The sequence below is a fragment of the Parasteatoda tepidariorum genome, chromosome 5 (assembly GCF_982258835.1).
Source record: "Parasteatoda tepidariorum strain Cologne lab strain chromosome 5, Ptep-v5.0, whole genome shotgun sequence".
Lineage (NCBI taxonomy): Eukaryota > Metazoa > Arthropoda > Arachnida > Araneae > Theridiidae > Parasteatoda > Parasteatoda tepidariorum.
The window spans coordinates 85,014,722-85,034,591 of record NC_141759.1 but is presented as its reverse complement, the minus strand read 5'-3'; the positions used below and the strand labels follow the sequence as shown (position 1 = coordinate 85,034,591).

General features: G+C 27.0%; 1 protein-coding gene and 1 long non-coding RNA gene across 3 annotated transcripts in view; one reads left to right on the top strand and one right to left on the bottom strand.

Moving 5' to 3' along the window:
• The window catches only part of LOC107455518 (protein eva-1), a 267,486-nt gene that overhangs the window by 67,626 nt on the left and 179,990 nt on the right, over window positions 1-19,870 (top strand). The window lies entirely within an intron of this gene.
• The window catches only part of LOC139426459 (uncharacterized), a 55,880-nt gene continuing 53,845 nt past the window's right edge, over window positions 17,836-19,870 (bottom strand). The window contains exon 2 of the long non-coding RNA XR_011637730.2: window positions 17,836-18,340. This is a non-coding gene — a long non-coding RNA (uncharacterized LOC139426459). The remainder of the gene's footprint in view (window positions 18,341-19,870) is intronic.

Below are 19,870 nucleotides of genomic sequence, written 5' to 3'. Positions count from 1 at the left end.
AAAATTTAGACCATCTTTTCCAACTTCAAAAAACAAAGTTATTTCCATTTTTATTAAAAATCTCGATGATTTTATTTTAAAATTATCTTACAAACATAATTTCCCAATTGAAGGTTTCTTTGAATGGAGAGAGAATATCATTAAAGATTTTAAAATCAATATTAAAAGGGACAAATTAATTTTTCAAAAGGATTTAATTTTTAACTCTGTCTTAAGACAAGATATTAAAAATATTCAAAATAAATTTTGTATAACCACTGTTGATAAAGCTAGTAATAATTTTGCAATTATTTGAAAATTTTTTTACAAACAACTTCTTTCCAATGAACTTAATAGCAATATTACCTACAAAAAACTTAACACCAACAGTGATATTATTATTAATAAAATTAATGCTATCTATAAAAGACTTAAAATTAAACCAAATAATATTAACAATTTTCCTTTTCTTTTTGCCAATCCAAAATTCCATAAGACTCCAACCAAATTCAGGTTTATTGCAAGTGGCGTTAATAGTAACATGAAAAAAATCGGTATTTACTTTGAGAACATTCTTAAAAAAGTTTATAACAAAATTAATAAACTTACTAAAAATAATAACTATTTAAATTGGAATATTAAAAATAGCATTCAGGTTTTAAATACACTAAAAACTTTAAAAAATGTAGATTCAATTCACTGTTTTGATTTCGAAAACCTCTATACTTCCCTTCCAACTAATAAAATTCATGATGACCTTCTTCAAATTCATAGCATGTTTAATCTCAGTGATATTATTAATGAAGATAACTGGAACTTTCTAGTACATATTAACCTTAACAACAATTATATTCTTTTCAATGACCACCTTTTTCAACAAATTAATGGTATTCCCATGGGAAATAATTTTAGTACTAACATCTGCAATATTTTTCTTTTTCTACAAGAATATAGATTTGTAAAATCACATGTTAATTTTCCAATTGATTCTCTCTTTCTCAGATTCATTGATGATCTATTAGTTATTAATTTTAATGATTTCGATATTCTAGCAAAACATATTTATCCAAATGAATTAATTCTTAATAAAACAAATAATAGTAATTCTTCAGCAAATTTTTTAGATTTGACTCTTAATATTAATGCAGATAATAATATTACATTTAAACTTTTTGACAAAAGAAATGAATTTAAATTTCCAGTTAAAAAATGCATAGATTTCAACTCTAACTTAGCCAATAAGGTTTTTTCTAATATTATTGCCAATCAAATTCATAGATTTTACAGGAATAATTCTAACTATAACGAGTTTTTATTAGATACTGATATATATAAAAACGATTTAATTAATAGCCATTTTCCTAGTTCATTTCTTAATTTCTATTTTAAAAAAATCTTAAAAAACTTGGTACATTAATTTTTAATTTTTATTTAATTTTTCTGTTTTAAGAATAAGCTCTGATTTTTTCAAGGTAGGAACTAACTATGATAAACTATTCCTAAAGCCACTGGACGGAATAGTTTGGATGTATGACCTTTTATACTGGATTAGTTAAATATTTTTTAGTTACTTTTTAATATTTGTAGCCTCTTAAAATTAATTTAATTTTAATTGTCCAGTATAATAAACAGTTTATTTATTTATTTAATTATTTTTTATTTTTGTATAAGTGGAATGGGCTCTGGTTCGTAAAGAACCACCCCAGATAAATGCAGGTGATACGTGTATACTTTAAAATTATGTAAGGTTGTATGAATGAAGAATAAAACCTATAAACGGTTTTCTATTCCTGTATGCAGGCTCTGATTTTTAAATAAGTCACCCTATGAAAGATGGATATGTGTATTCTGTAAAATTATGAATGAAGGATGGGTCTATAAACGGCTTTCTATCCTGACAGACTGACTTTTAAATTAATTTCCCTATTAATGATTTTTTTAATTTTTTTATTTTTATTTATTTATTTATTTATTTATTTATTTATATTTTTTTTTATTTTATTTTTTTATTTATTTATTTTTTGTTTTTTTAAGACTGCTAATTTATTCAATCCGTTAAACATTTTTATTATTATTTCAATTTTATTACCTTTTTACTAATTGTTTCTCATAGATGGCAGCACTAATATTTTACCTAAACATTTTTTTCTTCTTCTTCGATCAAATGTTTTTTTTTAAATTTTATTATATTCGATTCAAGCTATAAGCAATATTTTACATCTTCGCGATTTTTGTTAACTGTTTTATTATTGTACTTTTAAACCTAAACCGCGTTTTAATTCACGCCGGTAAGTTTGATTTCCTATTACATTTTTCTTTTATTTCATGATTTTTTTCAAAATAAGGTTTTTTGCGATATCGACACATATAAAGAATAATTTTTATCTTAGGATAATTATTCTTTATTCAGAAATATCGCATTATTTATGGCAATTAGATGTGTCTTGACAACGACTATTTGCTTATACCATTCTTGTTTCTCTACCATTTAGTTTTTTATTTTTATTTTATTCATGTTTTTCATGTTAATTTGTGTATATATATATATATATATAATACAAAAAGTAAATACTTTTGTATTAATAAAAGAATTAAATCTCTGTCGTTTTCATAATATGTCTTTGTTAAAGAATAAGCGTAGAGAGATTCTATTTTGGGAATTCAAGGCTGAAAACATACCATTGAAATATAAATAGATTTATATTTCAAAGGAAGAGTTATTTTTAGAATCGTTCCTTTTTCAATTCCATATAAGGAAGCAGAAATGAGTTTCCTTAATGCGTAAGGTTACAAGGAATGTACAAATGTGCCTTTTTACCCCAAATCTATGTTGGTATAAAACGTAAGAACGCACAGTTTTGCTTGTCCTTTTCATCATAATGTGATCCTGATAAGCTGTGCCGGGATTGTCCGGAGTCTTGTCCACTCCCCCTCCTTTTCAGGAGTGGGGACGTGAATTGTTAGCAATACCAGCCTATCTTTGAATAAACCTGTTTAGAACGTCTGATGGCTTATGACTGCAATTATTTTAAGCTAAAAACAACACTGATAACAGGGTTGGAGCCCTGATATTACATATATATATATATATATATATATATATATATATATATATATACATATATGGCAACGTTACTTTTAAAAAGTAACGAGTAAAAGTACAAGTATTTTTAGAAAAAGTAACGAGTAAAAAGTAAAAAGTTCTTATTTTAAAAAGTAACGAGTAAAAGTACAAGTAAAAGTACAAGTACTAAACAAAAAAAGTAACGATTTAAAAGTACATTTCTAGGAAATCGAAAATTCAAAGTAACCTAAAATTTTATTGAAGAATATTCTTATATTCTTCAATGGTTTTGCAAAATTGGTTTTATTTATTTAATTATTTTTAATTTTGAAAATTATGGACATTAATTTATTTTTAAATTCGGAGGAATATTATAATATAAATTTATGATATAATCGTATAATATAATTTTAAAATCAAGTATAATTTTAATATGAAACTTTTTATGGATTAGCACGAAAAAGCAATTTTATCTATTGATTTTAATTTTTAGTTTATTATCTTTATTTATTTAAATTATCATTGATTTAAAATTGTTTTACTCTATAGAAACGCGTTTTAAAAGCACAAACATAAACAAAGCAAGCACGGGGTTTCAGATAGCTTTGTGATCTTTGAGCTAATAAAAAATAATTGAATGTGCATCAGTATAAGTTGAAACAGAACAGTCTACAGTTTTATTTGTAACAATGGCTAATGCTAAAGTCATGCGAGAAAATCATTTTCCGAACATTTCTGCCAAACGGAATAATTAAAATTTGTAAACGAATTTTAGTATCTGCGGCTACATTAATACCTTCGAGTTTTCAAGAGTTGAAATAGTAATTATAATAGTTTTCAGTAGCACAAATAGTTCCGAAGTTCTTAGATATTTGACTGGGCGTTGTTTGACAAGGTTTCGCATAAACATAATTTTAGTAAAAAATGTACTTGGTAAAAATGTATTTAGTAAAAAATGTATTAAGACAAAAATGTATTATTAGTGAGTCCAAAAAGAAAATTGAAAAACGTAATAACAAAATCCAACATCTTTTTATTTAAAATGTATTAAACAAATGCATAAAACTTGAAAATGAATGAAAATAATTTCAAAATTAATATTTTTATTCATTTTGCAAAATAATTGCATTTTGACGGTATTTTTTTTTTTAAATTTATTTTTTCTTTTAGAAAGCTTACCGAGTTTTAGAAAAAAGTAACGATTTCATTCAACATTTCCGTTACAAATACTTGTACTTTTTCCTAAAAAAAGTAACGAAAGTACAAGTAAAAGTACTAAATTTAAAAAGTAACGAAGTACAAGTAAAAGTACGTACTTTTTACTTGTACCGGCGGTACAAGTAACGAAAGTAAAAGTACTGCCATATATGTATATATATATATATATATATATATATAACAGATACTTCTTTCAGTAGGAGAAAGAGTTCAGTATAATGGCTTGATGATACTTAGGACTTAATTCAATCACTTAATTTTATTTCATGATGCTCAAGCCTGATACTAGTTAAAAATTGTTAAGTTTTTAAAGCAAGTTAATAAATGCTTAAGGTCCAAGGATAACACAGGTGCTTAAGTTTTTATGCGTTAGTAGGGATAACTTTATATTTTTTTCCACAGTTTTTCTCATGGATTCCAGATTTTGTTGATATGCTAGCCAAGTAAGTGAGTTATTAGAGATGCAGTGCGTCGAAGATATTCTGCTAAGGGGATTTCAATAGCTTGGGGAAAAATAGTTTTTAAAACTGATGATACTTCAAAAGCAATTCCTCTAGTCATAATTTATTTTTTTATTTCCAGACTTTAAAATCACATAATTCATTTAAAAAGTTAAATAAATATTACTGCATTTTGTACACTTACTATCATATTTAGAATTTTTTATTAATTAATTTTTTTAACATAATTAAAATTTTTGACAGACAATATGTTAGTTATGTATCAGCTATTTTTTATTCTTTAAATAAGAATAAAATCAAATTTCTAAGCGGTACTAAATTTAGCGTGAAAGTAAATGGCACTAAGAATTATTTTACCAAAAAGTATTAAAATTATATTAATTAATTTTATTCTTTAAATAAGAATTAATTCAAATTTCAAAACGGTATTAAAACTTGGCGTGAAAGTAAATGGCACTAAGAGTTATTTTATCAAAAATTATTAAAACTATATTAATGAATTTTATTCCTTTAATAAGAATATAATAAAATTTCTAAACGGTACTAAAACTTGGCGTGAAAGTAAATGGCACTAAGAGTTATTTTATCAACAAGTATTAAAACTATATTAATTAATTTTATTCTCTAAATAAGAATAAAATCAATTTTCTAAACGGTACTAAACTTGGCGTGAAAGTAAATGGCACTAAGAGTTATTTTATCAAAAAGTAATAAAACTATATTAATTAATTTTATTCTTTAAATAAGAATAAATTCAAATTTCTAAACGGTATTAAAACTTGGCATTAAAGTAAATGGCACTAAGAGTTATTTTATCAAAAAGTATTAAACTTATATAAATTAATTTTATTCTTTAAATAAGAATAAAATCAAATTTCTAAACGGTACTGAAACTTGGTGGGAAGGTAAATGGCAAAGAGTTATTTTTTCAAAAAGTATTAGAACTATATGTATATGATATTTAAATTTTTTATGCGTTCCGCCTTCTAAGAATGATATGTAATGTCATTCGTAAATAGCGGAATTGTGTACTGCTACCAAATTTCCTCGACTGCCTGGGAAAAAAAAACCAAAAATAATTTTTTACAACAATAGTGTATTACATTGAATGAACGAGCAATGATATACTATTATTCGTCTTTCTTTTCCTCCAATAAAATTTTCATGAAAGTCATACATTAAACTTCTTAAAGATAAGATTAAGAAAATATCCATAGTTGTTTTGATTCTTTCAAAAATTATTGTAACATATCAATAAACATTTAGATTATTCATTTGTTAGAGTTAAAATCAGCAAACAGATTTGGTAAACAGTCGATCAAACTATTATAAAAGGTTCAACAAATATATTGGGATATTTGTTTCTATTTTATCATTTTCCTTTATAAACAAAGCAGATAGATTTATTTGCATTGATTTTAAAGCTAACGATGCATGGCATGATTTCCTTAGGTTATTTTTCAAAAAGTCAATATAAGTTAGCTTAAAGGACATGAAAATCGATGCTTCAAATATCAAAATAGTTTTACAAGATAAACAGACAAAAGATTTCTTCAGTTTAGTTACTTTAGTCTTTATATGCTGTTATTTTGTTTTAATAATTTTAGTTTGTTCTAGATAAAAAATCTCTTTATGGATATTTTCAAGTTCAAAAATGATAATTGTGGTTTATTTAAACATTGCGTTAGTTAAATAAGAAATAATATTGATTGTATTAAGCCATTGAACTATTTAGTTAGATTACAAACTAAACCTAGAATTGATATTACATACATTTAATTATGTTACATTTGCTAGGAATTAAGATTCTCTAATTGGGGAGTGTAACAGCAATCAAGAAAATATGATTTTACGTAAATCAACTAGAAGTTAATATACTTAAAATACATTTGAAATATTAAATAAATTAATTAATTTCAGACAATACTTATAAGCTCATATTGATGCCTTGGAATCTTGTTTTATCCATATGAATACTAATTCCCTTGTTAACGACATTAGTTCCTCACGAACTCTCCATAGCGCTAGGAAATGCATTTTACCCCGATTTACTCATCTTGGCCACTGTAGTTTTCATGTTCAGTTTTTCAACTTTTTTCTCTCTCTGCTATTGTGGTTTTTCAGTATTGTTTCTCAATTTTCTTTTTTTTTCCCTTTTTGTTAGCAAATTTACGTTTTATATTTCTTATCACTTTTCTTTCTCCTTATTAACGTCAGACAACTCTTGAAAACGGGCTCCCATTTCTGTGTGCTTGAAACATGTCAACTGTTTATTCCTATTTATATATTTCTGAAGTGAATGTAGTTTCAATCAGGTAATAACACTTGAAATATTTCCATCCAAATTATTACTCAGTTGATGCATGTTGAAATCTACTTTTCGACCTGTAGTCATTTCTTCAGTTTAAAGAAAGATATTGCACGTTATTAAATATTTAGACGTTATCAGATGTTAAATTTTCCCCCGATTCGCGAAACTGCAAGAGGATTAAAATTGCATTATGTATGAAAAAGATTAAAACGATATGTTCAAATTATATTTTAAATATACAGGGTATTCATAATTCCCTTCTGGGTTTCGAAACGTTATAGTAAAAAAACGAAGACAAATATAGCAAAAAAGAACATATGAAATTACTCCGAAAGTATTCAAGTTTAATTTAAGCAATTGCCGGTAGATGGCTGTAACATGTACCACTGAAGCTAGTTGTAGTGTTATACCCTTCGAAACCCCGGAGGGAATTATGAATAACCCTGTTCAATTAGCACACTAATTATGTTACAGGTTTTACAAGCTCGTTAACACACACCAAGAGGAAGTATTTTTAATTGTAAGAGGGGGGGGCACAAAAATATTTTCAGTGCTTAGGGCCTCAAGAGGTCTTTATCAGGCTCTGTGTGGTAGAGTAGTGTTTTGACAAATGAACCATGGAATGTCGATCAATTAGTTTATTTGGTTGTTTAGCCTATCGTAACAGATGGGAAATACTAGATTTTTTTTTGTGTTAAGCAGTTATGAAGTGCTGCCATCTATGCGTGAATGAGAATATCGTATTCTAATACTCCAGGTTCATAACCGAGAGGCTGCTTTACACAGTAAACTAGTCATGTGTTAAAGGCAACGAGGGTGTAAGTGAACGCTGGGACTTGCACCCTCGTTGTATCGGCCCCCGCCACAAGGAACTTTTTGGCTCCATTAGGTGGGTCTAGTTGATACGATAAAATTCCGGTTGCTTAACCATCACGGTTAACAGTTAACAGTTTTCTCACCGTTAACAGTTTGAATATTAGTTTTTTTCATCCTTATTTGACTGTTTTGTTTAAATATGGTAAAATAGCAGTTAAATAAATCGTTATTTAATATCTTTTTAAGATAAATTTTTAACAGTGTGGGTAAGTAAAGCAATAAGGGACGGGGGATTGCCATATGTGTTCAAGAAAAAGAAGGATAGCTATGTTTAATCATTCCTTAAAAATATAAGTTATAAATAAACAAACTTATGATAACCACATTCAGTTCCATATTACACTTTTAAATCTTTACAGTTACTATAAAAACAATTAGACAACTTCTTTTTAAAGTGACCTTTAATGGCTGCTCAAGATTCTAACCTCCCTAGTTAACTGGAAAATTTCTTTTCTCCAAAGAAGAATTTTTGTTCGGTTTCTATCCCCATGTATATTTAATGAGTTCCTTATCAACACCCGCAAGACTTTCCGAAGCAATTTTTGCCACTGAATCTGTCGCCTGTTTTGATTAGGAAAACAGGAATTTTGAATCTCATAGGGGTGGTTGTTTACAAAGACAAGGTGATCTCGAAACTCTTATGAGAAAAACACCTAGTACTCCTTGGAGAAATGATACAGGCGTAATCGGTTAGTTTTCGTTTATTTTGGTCTCGAATACTTCAGGAATAATAATGAATGGTCGATATTGCTGTCTGCTCAAACAACGTTAAGAAATTGATGTTTACTTGTAATATTTTATACAAAACAAAAATTTTTCGTATATATTAAATCTTGTGGTTCTTGTGGTTTTTCACAATATTCCGATTTCTGACACCTGTTCGAATCGTCAATAAATTAAGAATACACGATTGATATTCGTATTTGCTCATTGCTAAGTAAAATTTTGTCTCCGTGTAATGTTTAGTTGAGGGTAAAAAGTTTTCGTATATTAAATCTGCATTGTTCTTGGGGAATTTTAAATGTGACAACTCGAATTCGCACTGCCTGAAGAAGAATTAACAATCAATGTTGCTATCAACAGTGTTAATTTGATGTAAGCAATGTTTAGGAGCATGCTCCAACAATTTTAAGAATATGATGTCGAAGTGGAATGTTTTTTAGAGAGTATACGATTATAAAAAAAAAGAAAAAGAGATTATATTTATTACATATGTACTCCTCAAAAAAAACTTTATTTGGCTTTAATCCATAATGTCGATACTGTCAACTATAATACGATATAAATAAATTTTACCGTTAAAAATAGTTAACTTGAACCATATTTTCGTGCTAGTTGAACCATAGTATTATATATTAAAATTCAAAAAGTTTGATAATAGGGCTTAACTTGTCAGATCATTAAAGATGAGTTCGGACGATAGTGATTCAACAAAAATTTTATGCTTATAGTAAAAATCCGGTAAGTATCCAACAATAATATTGATGCTCCCAAACATAATACAAATCAAATTTACTGCAACCGTAATAAATTGTTAACTAGAATCATGTTTCTGACCAAGTTCTACCGTAGTATCATGTAATAAAATCTTAAAAGTACGATAATATGGCTTACCTCGGAACCACTCCGCACGCTAATTATGCTCAAAGCAAAATTCAGTTTAGCGTTGAACCATAATGATGATGCCATCATCCATTATATGGTTCAAAACTTTTGTGCCACAATGAATCGTTTGCTTGAGTCATTTTGCCGATCTGTTTGAACAATAGTATAATATAATTAAATTTCAAAAGTTCGATAATATGGTTTTAATTAGCACTTCATTTACGTTATAGCAAATTATGGTTTACTCGCTCCAAAACCATTATGGTTCACTCGGAGTTATGGTTCACTATGGAGTGAACCATTATGGTTCACTCGCTCCAAAACCATTATGGTTCACTCGGAGTTATGGTTCACTATGGAGTGAACCATTATGGTTCACTCGCTCCAAAATTTCTAACGATATAAACAGATTCTTTTATTTTTAGAAATTGAAAGCTCAGTGAATTTTCGAGCTCTGTGGAATAGTGTCCAAATTATAATTTAAAATTATCTGTTCTTTCATTGCCTCTTACTCCATTATTAAATAAGGGCACAACGAAATAAAATGTGGTCAAATTACCGTACTGATTGACAATGAGATTGCTTTCAAAAAAAAATTTTTTTTTAATTTAAAAAAGACTTAATTCTGGTTTTAATAATTAAAATATTAGGTATTTGAACTATTTATTTGATAATTGTTCCGTTAATATATTAACCGTTTACTGTAAATTCTGTTTTTCAAAAGTATAGCTCGTATTACCATGAATTTTGTAATTAATGCTAGGTTAAAATAAAATAAAAGGTTTTTATGACTTGCCTAAATGTATCATAATAATATTACTAAAATTTTCCATAATTATCAAATTTTGTACCATAATATACTTATTTTATTATTATTTTTACCAAAATCAGTACCAAAGCACTTCGGTAAAATTTTCCACGCTTTCTGATTTTCCAATAAAAGGATGCCACTGGGAACTAAAAATGTAAAAAGTGGTAAAAACCAAATGAATTTTTATTTATTTATTATCTATTTAATTATTCAAACGTACTACCACTATTACATGCATTTTTAATTATTCATATTTAAAGCAAGCAAATTCTTTGTATTTACTTTCAATAGTAAACTGAAAAATAAACTATAAAAAGTTGCTAGTTTTATTCTCTTTTAATAAAATTTTGAATTTTATCAGCCACCACTTTTTACATTTTTAGTCCTTTGGTAAAACTCTGCCCATAGAGTCAAATAACGGTAACTTTTGCCATACTGTGGTAAATTTTGCCATATTTTTCCCAGTGTGGATAATACTTTAGTTGGCACTGATACGAAATTCTTTTTCTTTTCGTTTTTAATTTCATATTCTACTAAGTTTCTAAAAAAACATATAGATGTAAACATACCCCTTTATTTCATCTGATAATTGAAAAATATATTAATTGAATATGATTGTCAATGGAGATATTTTCCATTAATGGAACTATAAATCAATCAAGTAGTAATACTCGTTTCTTCTCTATTTTATGTTTACATAGTTTATATTCTTCTACGTTTCATGAAAATAAAACACATCATAAACATATTCCTTTAAAATTATTCGTTTGTTCTGTAAAATAATGTCTGAACCATAATCAAAAGTTTTTTTTTTCATTCCATTGTCTCTTTCTATCAACTTTAAGCATTCGATAAGTGAAAAATACATCGATTGACAAAGCTGCAAAATCCTCATTTCTTCTTTATTTTTTGTTACACGGTTCATATTCCTCCAAGTGTTTTTGAAAGAACATATAACTGCAAACATATTCCTTTATTTTAAGAATTCTTTATTTGTTCTATTAAATAATTTCTTAAGCATAATCAAAAACTTTTGGGTCATTCGTTGTCTCGTTTGTCATTTGTATGAACATCTGACAAATGAAAACTAACTCAATTTACAATACTTGTCAATTTAGGTATTTTTCAACTATACATATATTAATTGTTCAATTGACAATTATTGTTTCTTTTTAAAGTTATACTTCTTATGCGACTTTCAACAAGGTTGCGTTAAACGCTTAACGCTACATTTTTATTGGCCGGGAAATCACGTGGTAGGATCCAGTTTTCCCTCATTCATTTCATATTGTTTTGGTTCTCACTAGCATAAAAATAATAAAAGTCATATATGTATTGCTTTTCTATAAATATTTTTTTAGTTTGTTTTGATACACATATAATTTAATAGGGTTGTTTTTTTATTTTCAAATTTGGTGGATAACAATTGTAAAAAATGAGTGAAAATGCGACGGATTTGAGGTTATGTCAAGGTACGTCTCTTGTGAATATCAATTGATTGCTAGGTTTTCTCTTTTGAAATTACATTATGACGCATTCACATACATTATTAATACAAATACATTTTCCATGGCGAGACGATGAGGCAACCACAAGCACTTCCACTGGTTCAAGAGGTCCACGAAGGAAAAATGCACAATATTATGGTTATTACAGAGCAAGGAAGCGAGCGGAGCAGGAAAAAGAGTCATTGAATAGAACTAGTGATCTTTCTACGACTGCTGATTCTTCTACAATTAACGTCACAGGTTGCGAAGTTTAACTTCTTCCGAGCGGAGGGACTCCACGCACTATTTTTTTTTTATATTATGTTTACGTAGTTCATGTTTTCTAAGTTTCGAAAACAGAGACATAGCAGTAAAAATATTACTTTACTTTACGAATCTTTCACTAGTTCTGTTAAATAATGTCCCAATCACAATTTAAAATTCCTTCTTTATTCCACTGTCTCTTTCATCTTTAAACATCTAATAAGTGAAAAATACCTAAATTGACAAAGTTGCGAAATCCAGGTTTCTTCATTATTTTAATGTTCATGTGGTTCATATTCTTCAAAGTTTCTTTTTTTAAAAAAAAAGCGATTCTTAAGATACAGGGAGTGAACATACTGTTAATTTGACTTTGATATCACGCAATGTTTGAATTATTTTGAAATTAAGAATCTTAGTTACCCGTGATACTTTCAATGAGAGGATATTAATCGTTGATGGAGCTTGTTGGAATGGGCTTTGTTCGATAGGTTGTTAAGAAAGTTGCATATATTTTGAAATGAACACTGTTCGATGAAACTTTGCTCCCTTAATGATCTTCCGAAGATCATTTAACAAATTATTCTGATGTTAATGATGTTACCGAGTACAAAGAATGCTTCAGCTCTTCTTAGTATAAGAAATTTTATATTGTATGTTTGAGTTTTATGTTTGTATAATAGTTCATTTATTCAAAAACAATTCTAAATTTAATTATTTATATAGCTGATTTCAAGAAAAAATATTGCTTTATTAATTAATTTTCAATTTTTTTATAGATTTGCAAAAGTCTGCAATAGAAGTAAAATAATGTTCTTTTTGCAAAAATGCATATGATTAAGTTATTAGGAAATTATCGACTCTACATTTTATTCAGCAAAAATATGTTGCACTTGAGTTTTATGTTTGTATAATAGTTCATTTCTTCAAAAACACTTCTAACATTAATTATTTATCTAGCTGATTTTAAGAATCTTGAAATGTATTTTGTTCTTTCATCTTGAAATGTATTTTAATTTCTGATTTCTATTTTTATTCAAATGGCTGTTCATGCTAAAGTGGGAAGAATTAACTACTGATTTATTTGTTTACCGTTATATTAAAATAAAATATCTTGAAATGTATTTGAATTCTATTTTTATACATTTAAATAAAGCATTTTTGATAGAATATTTTTTTTTTGCATTTCACTGTAAATTCTGTCAGAAAAGCTTAAGTTATGTGAAAAATAAGTATATAAATGCAAAAAATAAATAATAAAGGCTACCAAGTTTAATCAATTTCAATATAAAGAGTGTGAATAAATAAATTACTTTGAAAGCACTGTTCAATTAAGATATTTTAAGCATAAATTTGTACATCAAAATGAATAAATAAACTGTATTTTTATTTTATTTTTAACTTACAATTTTTATAACTTTTTTCAAGAAACATAATTTATTTTTACGAAGATATTTTATTTCGCATAATTTATTTGTTATTTATAATTGTATATTATGTATATATAACAAAGAATTAACAGAGAACAAGTTTTTTTTTAAATTTTGTTCACAATTATTCATTTTTATATCTTTTTATTTTTACAAGTTTAATCAAGTAAATTTTTTATTACAAGCATTAAAACAACAAATATGATTTTTATTCAAAGTTTTTATGTCCTGGTAGTGATAACAAAATAAATATATCTTTAACTAAAAAAACTCTTTATTTTACACATATTTAAATTTCTGTAAAAAATTGAAGATTTTATCCTCGCTTCAATGTTTTTGAACACAGATGTCTTTTTATTCCAGAATTTTATGTTTTGTTAATGGAAAAGAAACCAAATCCTTAAATAAACAAAAAAGTAACCAAAATATGTTTTTCCTTTGAGGAAACTTTTATCTTTGTTTTTGGTTTTATGCTTATTTGCGTTGACTGTCTCTGTTCCATGCATTTTTTTATACAAATAATAATAATCCACACCAAACATAAAACAGAAACTCTTTCATTTGTGACAAAGTATTATCTGAGAACTCTTTCTGCAAATCCCTTAGTGTGTGACCTCAAATATTTCCCACCCTCCCCACAAAAAATGCAAAAAAAAAATCTCTAAAAACAAAAAGTGGATTCAAATGTCCCGAACGGAAGCTTAACCTATCCACAAAGGAGGAAGAACTTCCCTTATCCACCTACACTACAGAAGATCCTTTTTGTCGGTCGGTATGGACAGACACACAGACACGCGTCAGAAAATAGAAACTCTAAATTTCGCTCACCCCTCATTGAAACAGATAAAACGATAGATTGCGAGGGGTTAAGTTCAAATCTCATGTCAACTCTAACCCCACAAAATAGTTGAAGCGGAACGCAGATGTTAGAAAGCTTATAGAATCTCCAGCAACTTTCAACATTTTTTTCCCTTCCATGCTTGAATGATAAACAGAGTATTTCACAGAAGAGTTGATGTTTAAATCAAACATAGATTGCATGTGGGAGAAGAGGCTTCCCCTATTTTTTAACCCAGGGGATTTAAAATTTAATTCCAAGTGGTTGCTTAAATTAATGATGATTTTTTCAGCGATGTTTTGATGAATCACCGTTTTTATGCAATATGCCAATTTTTAAATGAACATATCAAGCTGTGCGTTTTACCCGTATATTTTTAATGGGTTTTTAGATGCTTTTATTCGACAAAAAAGAATTTTTTTTCGGGTATTTTAACGAGATCAATTTGTGCAACGTATAAATTATAAATTAATATATAGTTGTAGATTTTTACTAATTCCTTAATTGATTTATTTATATGATTACCGTTAGTGAGTAATTAATTTCATGCAAAATGGTAAAGTCTATTTTTGCCTGAAAATATAAAGCTGGGTATTGCATCCATTCATTTTTAAGGATTTTCTGAGGTATAATTTCTATGTTAAAAAAAATGTAAGTTGTAATAGGTTTTTCGGATTTAGGACTTATTTAGGTTTCCGAATAAAGGATTCATATGACATTTATCACAAAAATTAAACTATAGTTTTGGATTATTTATCAATTTTAATGGATTCGTATATATAGGATACCAAATTTTAAAATTAAATAAAAAATAAAATTTTTGGAATTATATAAATCTTTATTTACGTGCACGCATATAACTGACTTAATAAGTGAACATTACATTTTTTCCACATGGCAAACTATTTAATATTTTCGTATTTATCAATCTAATTTAATAATATTTTTATTTATTTTTGAAATCCTTTCTTTTCTTCTGTAATTGTTAGCTGTAATTAATTTTGCTATGCATATTTTTATTAACTAAATAATATTAAAATAGTTTTTTACTTGCGTGAAGGAATCAAAATACCTGATTACATAATTTTAAATAGAATTGTAATACTTCTCTGAAATATAAATATTTTGAATTAATTATTCAAAAACGAAGCAATATTTATGTTAATTGTAGCTATATTTTCCGTTCTTTTGTCATGAAAAAAGTCATTCTTATTATTTACTGTTATTGCATACATTTTAATATCCTTTTAATATTAGCTTTTAAACTGAAATACAGAAACTTTAATTTTTGCTTCACATTTGAGCGTTTACTTGAATATCTAAATTTAACAGTCGTGAATTTCAGTTTTTGTTTATATAAAACAAATTCTAAAATGATATCAATTAAAATCTCAAAGAATCACCATGTGGTTCAGCAAAATTTCTTACTAAAGATGCAAGACGACTCAAAACTTTTAATAATGCACTGATGAAAAAAAAAAGGTCAAAACTACCAGAATAAGGTAAAACTTATTGTGTTTATGGGAGTAACAAAAATTTCGGTAATTTTATTCGAAGTGCTTTGAAATTGAGTTCAGAAACATTAACAGTAAAATAATACATAATATGTGTTAAAATTTGGTAAATATGATAAAATTAGGTAATTTTTTTCATGATACCCTTAAGCATGGCATAAACACATTTCATTCGGTATATATTACCATATCACATATGAACGGAAAAATTACCAAAAGAATGGTTTAAATACAGTATACATTAGTTTCATAACCAGAATTATGTTTTTTATACGTCATTACCGTACAGTACCACTAATTTTACAAGATTTTTTTCTCTATGTACACGAATGTAGTAACGAGACTTGAAATATCTCAGAACAAAGTCATGTTTACTAATTTAAATTAACTTAAAATTTTTATACTTTCGTAAATTTGACTTATGTGTATGCTAGTGCCATACATAATAAAATTATACATGTATAACCTGATGATATATAATAAAAGACCTTCGCTACTGAAAATATTATAAATTTAATCCTTTCTATCGAAATCACAATCAATTACAAAGGAATTTATTTAGCAATCTCTGCTTGTGTCTTACTGTTACAGTAAAATAATTTATTATACTTTAGTTCCAGAGAGAATACAATTTGAGGGAAATAAATACATAAATCTCCCAGTGATGAATTACTTCAATTGAACGATGTTTGGCGTAAAATCCTATTTGGCGTGATGTGTAGAAACTGTCAAAAAGAATGAAACCACAAATAATTTGTTGCGTTGTATAAATCAATTCTTATACCTTTTTCTGTTTATTTTGTATTTGGTTGGAACCCCATTATCATCAGTCACTGGTAGCAGAAGTCATTTCAATCAGATGATAAACTTCACCAAATTTACCACATCAATTTCAAAGAGAACTACGAAAAGTCATATATATATGGGCTAACAAGAAACTTTATCCAAGAATTATGTTGTCTTATTTCCAACTGTTGATTCTATCTATTTGCTTCAATTCGATTCATCGAACAAGAGGCTTACATTATTCCAAGTAATGTATTTTTTATTGGTTTCAAAAAATAAATAAAGTATATAGCCCCTGAATTTCATTGAATATTGGTATGAAAGTTAAAAACTTATTTAATTTTATCTATATTTTATATTTCTTTTTGAATAGTAATTGAATTATTAGTAGTAACGTTATTACATTTTATGAAAATTTTATAATTATATGCCACATTTGCTTACATTATCCACTCATTGCGTTTGTATACTTAAACTGTGAGAACTTCACAAAATGCGCATAATATTTAGCCTTTTTTGACATCATTGATTAATTAGATTTGAATTGAATTGATTTGAATCAATAATCAATTAATCAATTATTGATTATTGATTAATTAGATATGACTCTTTAAAGTAAACTCAAATGGTATGACATCTTTTGTTTTTAACTGTAAACCCGATCTCAGTCGAAAACAGCACAAAACAAGTTTCCAAAGATGCTTGAAAGATTAGAAATTTAAAGCCTCAGAGCAATAAAATTATAGAATGCAATTATTGCACACATTGAGCTTAAAATATTTTAAATATATTTCATGAAATTACTTGCCATGAATTATGCTGCATGAATTATTTTCTTGCATGAATTATTTTTTTGCTGTTAGAAAAATTACACTTGCCTCCACATTAACATTAACTAAATATAGATATACTAATGAAAATTATTATCAAAATTAATTGAACATATTTACTTTACATACTTATAATTTGAATTGTCAAAGGCAATTGCATTTAAAGCCAGGAAATAATCTATGCAAAAGTCAAACTTCCGGGTCGATTAAAATATACGAGTCCTGATGCGAATAGTTATTTAATCATGAAATAATTATAATAATGTTAAATATTTGACTAATCTATAGCAAATTTTCCGTTTTGTTTTCACTAATGAATATGAAATAAATAGAAATAACCAATCAGTTTTAAGTAAACACATAAGTTAATTTGATATATTTTGAGCCTGAATATAGTTTTGATAAGCATGTAAATACACAAATGGTATGAATTTTCAAGTAACTTGTGCCCTTCAGTTACATTCCTATAAAAAATCATCCAAGAGAAATTAAAGTGTTACAACAAACCACCAAACAATAAACATTCTTGAATACAAAGTCTAAACAAACAATGCCTTTTATAAATGCGAAGGCAATCCATTGAAAACAATAAGGATCAAGGCACCATTATAATCTGAGATTGAACGATGTTCATTTTTTAAAACCATTATTCTCTCGCTAATTTCAATGAAAACTGGAGGCATAAAAATCACGTAATTGCTTTATGTCTGCTTTGCTTAATGAGACACAATCATTTAAGAATCTTCTTTCTTTACATGGAATCATTTGAGGTTCTTCTTTCTTTTGACATCCTGTTTTCTCACTTGCCACGCGTCTGGCCTGTCTTAATCGTCTCTTATCGGCTCTGAGAGGAAACCAATCTCCCTCATCTGGAAGAAAAAAAATAATAAAAAATTATCTCCCCAGATGCTCCTGAACGTAAAAGAAAGATTCAACAGTTATGAAATGAGAGCTTTCTTTTTTCTTTATTTAAGGTAAAATGTGTGAATAATTATTCAGAGGAAGCTTTAACGGTGTAATGTAAGAAAACCCGCTTTATTGCTATTTTTGGAGTAGTTTAGGGAGTTATCGTTTAAGCTGTAATTTATTATACTGTCGTCATAATGTCCTTTTTAATGTTTGGTATCGTGTATTAATGCTGAATTCGTTTTGTTTTAAAAATAGATATCTTTTCACTGTTCGCATTATGGGATTTTCGTTCGTTATTTTATTTTTGTCGCTTTTAATTACTTATTTTTCGCATTACCTTAAACTTTTAAAAAAAGTATACATTTAGTTGAACTAAGGAAAGTAAAATAAATATTCACATTTTAATGATTGCAGCGTTAGCATTTTAATGGTTAGTTTTGTTAATGAGTAATTATGATAATGTTAAATGCAAGACAAATAAGTGATAAAACTAAATGTAACTAAAGTAAAATGTAAACTAACTAAATGTAACTAAATGAAAACTAACTAAAACTAAATTTAAACCCTGAGAAAGGTGAAAAAATGTTACTTTTTGAATAATAATTTCATTAAATTAGTTATCTTTTATCAAAGATACAAGTAAATAAGCTATATAAACCTAATTTTTGTTTTCTTATTTTAGCAAAAAAGTATTTAATGCGTGCTCCAAAGTATAAATCTGCATGTGGAAGTTATGTTATAATAAAAATATTTATATTTTTAGTTCTATAAAAAATAGCACCTATTAGTTGAATATGATTCTGTACGGAATGATTTTCATATTCGTAAAACATAATATGAAGCAAATAAAATGAATTAATGATTATAACATCTTAATAAAATGATACTGTTTTTTTTTTTTTTTAAATTTTGCTTTTCAAATTCTGGATATAGAACGTTTCTATGATTAAAATTTTATACCAAAAGTTCTACTGTTTACGTAATCTTAAACTAACACAAACTATGGCGAGGTATATACGTATAAGGATCTTAATACCAATGGAATAAAAAATTATTAGAATATGGACAGTTTAGTATTTCACATTGGCGCTGTTTATACAGAATATATATTACTGTTCTAGAATCCTTCCTGGCGGGAAATTATCTTCATGAATTTCTTTACTTGTTATGCTAGATTTAGTCCCTGAGAAATTAAAAAAAGGGGGGTTTCGGTTTTGTGTCCATGAGAAAATAATCATATGATATCAAGTCCAAGTCCATATCAGATTATACCAGATTGAAAAGTATTGGAACCCTGAGTGCAGCATCCATAAAATCTATTTTATCGTGGAATCAATTTTACCGTAAAATCATTTAAACCGTAAAATCTATTTAACCGTAAAATTTTTTTTTACCGTAAAATATGGTCTATACCAAAAATTTGTATTTTTGTATCTACGGAATTTTGGCAACACGAGCTTTTATATCCCCCAGAACAGGAGTTTCTGTAT